A 5,392-nucleotide genomic window follows, 5' to 3' on the forward strand; every position below is an offset into this window, starting at 1 on the left:
GCAAGTTAGGGAATATCACAAAATTTTACCTAAATGTAATCCCCTCGGTACCTTCTCATTTATACGGTATCCCTGAAGCCGGCGTGATTAAACATTCCTATCATCCGGAATATATTCGAGCAACAAAAAACACTCAGGCTTCATAAAAATTAAGATTGTCAAAATTTAGACATTATTTTAGTCGAGGCTATTACCACCCTTTGATATGTGTAATTACAATTAGTTTAGAGAAAATATGATTTTTTGTTTTGATTCATTGTGTTTTAAATATAATTTTCGTTTTTGTTTCCTATGCTAATTAATCTACTTATGTCAAACATTCGTGTATCTGTATATTTCTTTTTGTAATAAATTTGTAATTTTTTATTGTTAAAGTTAATATTAGTCAATTAATGTTTAGTGTAAGAACACAGACGTATCTTTACAAAAATAAATAAAATTCTATTAGAGAATTATATTATTATGTCCCACCTACATTTTAATATATGACAATCTAGTCCATGTTCCTACACACACAATACACATATAAATATATACAAATACAAACATACAGTTTCTCACACAATATGTTTTTTATTTTTTATTAATTAATTTGTAATAATATCATCATATCCATAAAAAAAGTTACTATAACCATATTTTTCATAAAAAAAAAGAAGCCCCCTGAGTTTCTTGCCCCCGCTCTTATCAGGTATGAGGCGTACTTTTTCGAATGAGTTTTGACTTTCCTTATGTCATATCATATCCTATTTTGATAAAAATATTTGAATTTGAATACTTTTACAGTCTGTTTAAAATGAACTATAGAAATTTCAAATTATGACTTCCAAATTCTGCTATATCATGGCTGCATGTAATCCCACGATACAGTCTCCAACTAGTGTGGTGATTCACTAACAAACGAAATATACCTAGTCATATATCTACATAAGCTTGTAAAATGTTTAAAAGTAAAGTAATGTATTCATAAATCGATTTAAATATTTATCCCTTTACTATTCTTATTCTAGGCTGAATCTGGTATTATACAATTTTACATAAATAAAATTTCAAATGGAACAATTAATTCCACAAGAAGTACCAACAGATGAAAGAGCTAAGGCGCCGCGTCAGAGGTCGCTCGATAATTAGATGTAATCAGATATTTTCAGTAAACGCTTCTCTGGCTACCCTTCACAATATGCACTCCCTTCTAATGAAAAAATACTACTAAGGATCTCAACTCGAACTTGTGTCGATTGCAATTTTGATTAGCCTTGAATTTTTTTTTTTATATAAGGAGATCTACTTCCCACGGACATCTGCAAACGAGAAATGAGATTAGAGTATGCTCTTTACTGGAGCAGATTCCACAAAGTAAATGTGTTTGACCTGGACAAGTGGTGTCCGTGAAAATATACAATTTGACGTTATGTCGCCCCTTTACTGTACGCCTAAATACACTTGGCAGCGCATACGCCTAATATACCAGGTTACCATGAAAAAGCTTGGAGGTGCCAGAGTCAATTTGAAATTGGTTTCTTTCATAGCGTAAGGTAGCATAAGGTAGTATGTAGTCCTTACATGATTATATTTTTCTTACGAAGCTGACTCTACTGATTAAACTTTATTGATCTACCATCTGAGGAAGAGTGGAATTTTAACTTTGACTGTTTCAAAATGCTGCTTTCAGTCATAATAACTACTCAAAATACATCATTATAGGGTCCAATTTATAAACTATAATTACAAGTATGTATTTATATTGTGATTCGTGTTAATTTTGTAGTATTATAGAAGGTTGTTTATGTATATAAAAATGATAGCAAAAGCAATAATAGTGTATTTTTTTGGACTTAAAATATTCTTTAGTTCCTCCTATTTACCTCCTTAATTACTGCTTTTCCTCCTGTTTTAACGTTTTGTAATTTCTGTCTGTGAATCTTACAGCATACTTGAAGTTCAAATGCCGGAAACGCATCTTCAGTACCTCTGGTATTGCAGCTATATCCAATAGCAGTGGTCTTCTCTTAAAACTAGCGCTGCTTGACCGTTTCCAAAAACATTAAATTAGCATATCAAAAAGAATCGAGATAGTATCGAGAACCAACAGTATCGACACACTAACGGTGAGCCGCTAACCAGACGGGGAAGCCAGAGCGCCCGCCACCCAAATGTCACCTCGACTGCGTCTTACACGCGTTTGTCTTTTTAATTGCACCTCCCCTTGCGACACTGTGTCTCGCTTGTTAGATTTATCGGCTGCCCTTTATATATTTTTCACTTAGCGAGTTTCATGCTTACTATTTTTATAATTAACGACTGCTTTGGTAAAAAAAGAACCGTAGCGAGCCATTTTTGCAATAATTAGTGAGTTTTGGGTTTTTTATTTATTCGTGTAACTTAATTTCACGTCACACAACGTCATGAGTAAATCTATCTGCCTATAATTTGGGAAGATTGAAGCCTGCTTATAATCTAGCAGTCTTTATGGTAGGGAAACTTATGGAGTAATATTATAATATCAGGTCTGGCACATATCAGTATAAAATCATTTGACCGCGTACGATGCAGAGCTGCTTGAACCGTCGGAAAACCAGTTTTGTGAACGTCTAGATCGCTTGGCGTTAAAGAGACGTCGCTTCATTGTGTGTCTTCCACAGCATTTATCTCGGGGAGTGCCACCATTCATAAACTTGGTATTATCCCCACCATTTGGATGTATACCGTTTCTCCAAAGTGTGGTTTTCAAGGAAGTTTATTCAAGGTACAATAAGTTTTGAATGAAGTTCCTAGCGATATGTTTCGCGGACCATATGATATAGTTACAGTACATTTAAAGCACGTAGTCACTTAAACGGCCAGAAATCCGTCGTAAGATCCTCTGGTGTTCCAGGAGACTGTGGGTAGTGGTAATCACATATATCTACCCGGCTATTTAATCGACCATAAAAAATCGATTAACTTTCTTATCAGTTTTGTCAATTTTTTTATTCGTTATGTTAGGGGAGAACATACGAGCATACCTAATGTGAAGTGATCACCTCCACCCATATTCTCTCAGAAATCTGCAAGTGGACGCTAAACAGAGAACCTCCCAAAAGATATTCGTATTTAAATCAACAAGACAAGATAACGATATCATAAGCCTTATAATAAAAACCTATACAAACTATTATATCCATGATAAAAATACATTCGAGTTTTTACACAAAACTAACGCTCACCGAACATCCAAATTAATGAAGTACACAAAAGTCTAATTTACGTTCCTAGTAACCTTAGTACAACCGTAGAGGTTTTGTTTAAGCTCGACTACATGATCCCTAAAACACCTCTATTACAAAGATATAAAGTTCATTTTTGAGTATTATAGAAAAATAAATTACTGGGATCGGCAATTAGACGCTAAATGTAGGTGTACCAATGTGGGAGTAGAGGGGGACTCCCTGCTTTGTTTTTCATTAGAAGCTGCTTATAACCCTCGCAACTCTGGCTTAGTATTCAATGCTAAAAACTATTTAACTTCAGCGCTTGTCGCAGATTTATTAATAAAGTTCACACATTATTTCAGCGTATTTGAACCGTGACAGACAGTTGCGAGTTTACTACTAGCTTATAAAACATTCTATTTGTCTAGCTTCTAAGTAACTTATATTAATGAATAACTTAGAACAAACGACCGGTACTTCATTTGATTTTGAAGCTGATGAACGTATAGCTCAGGTCACAATACTAACCAAATCGAATCAAAATACTGCTACGCTAGTTGAAGTCAGCGATTTTCGTACTATCTATACAAGATAAAACACGGGTGACCTAGCATTTAATGGATTTCATGTGGGGCAAACGGCTCCATTTCACAGTGCCTGAGAGTTGTGGCTTGATTCTAGGTTTACGGGTCTTCTTTATGATGTATAATTATAACTTGTAAATCAAAATCGATTACAGTAACAATATTCGCTTTCTTTTTCTATCTTGCTGTATCAGTGTTAATGGCACTGACCTCTACTATATACCACTGGACCGACGGCTGTCAAAGTGCTTTTGTGCCTGTTTGATCGCCATTTTGGCGCTGTTGGCCATGTAGCGAGACATATCATTACTAAAACTAGTAATGACAACCTCAGCAAACATCGATAGATGGAGGGAAACTATTTACAAAAAAAGGATTGTGTGGTTTTATGAATCCACGGTAAAAGTGAAACTATTTTTCACATTATATACATTTAACTAAAAATTTTTGGAATAATATTCCATTAAGGGTATAAAAATAGCTTTATCAATCTTAATTTTATACTCGGAAAATTGGAATGATAATGGGAAATAATAAAAGTAGACTAAGTCTCCAACTAATATTTTTATTCAACTGTGTCTTAGCCCTGGTTAAAAATATTGATTGAAAAGGATTACAATAAAAACACTGACAAAAACAAACAAAATAGCGTGGAGCACTGGCACAAGTTAGTAATAGTCTATACACTACATGGTCAGCTGCTGCGAACAATAGGCGCCGCCCGACCGTCACGCGACATGCAACACACAGGCGAAAAAGTTTGAGACGATGTAATGAAATTTCACTTTAAAAAAATTGTATACTTTATTACGTTGATTCCTAAAGGAAAAATTACACGGAAAACGAACGAAATTAATTCAAAATGCAAAAATACTAAAGAGTATTGTATGCTCCTTCGCTGCCATTTGTATTATACGTCAAAAGTTGCGAGTGGCGCTTCAAATAGTTACAAAAAAAGTTCTGTCAACCATATGGAACAGCCTGTCCAGTAGTATTTATACAGGTTATTGGTTAAAGGTGTCCTTCTTTCTCGCACGCTTTGTTTGTCTGTACTCTATACGCTACTATATTGTATATCTTTGACATGTACACTCACCGTGACCCTTAGAATATTATAGCACTGTAAATATTCTAAAGCGTGGCCCTTTAGTTTCGTTTAGGTAGGTTTAAAGTTATGTATATATTATGTTTATGTACCATATGATTTTAAGTTCGATGTCATAGTATGACGTAGTATTTAAATCCTCTTTGATAAACATATAAATATGCGGAACTCATATTTCTTTACGTAATTTTCTTTCGCAAACTGTCAATTATCTATGGACCAATAACACAAAAAAAAACATTCTGTTTGTAAATAAAATAACACACCTAAATATTATTTTACTCCTTGATAACACAGTTTCAAAATTATTCTGGTCAAATCAACAATGGTTTCCTAAAAATTTTCCCAAAAAGCTGAGCCTTACTACAACAAAAAATACTTTATCAAAATGTAAAGGTCTTTCAATTTTTCAAAGAAACTGCACCCAATCAGTTGGGTAAATCTGTAATAATGGAGACACAATACACCTTTTATTTTAAAGATAAATCTCAAAAACCAAAGTCCGACTGGCG

The 5,392-nt window shown here is 34.0% G+C and overlaps 1 protein-coding gene across 1 annotated transcript in view; it reads right to left on the minus strand.

Annotated features, from left to right (window-relative positions):
- The window catches only part of LOC126977510 (uncharacterized), a 210,417-nt gene that overhangs the window by 116,262 nt on the left and 88,763 nt on the right, over nucleotides 1–5,392 (minus strand). The gene's annotated exons all lie outside the window — the stretch shown is intronic.

Source organism: Leptidea sinapis, chromosome 45, assembly GCF_905404315.1.
Source record: "Leptidea sinapis chromosome 45, ilLepSina1.1, whole genome shotgun sequence".
Lineage (NCBI taxonomy): Eukaryota > Metazoa > Arthropoda > Insecta > Lepidoptera > Pieridae > Leptidea > Leptidea sinapis.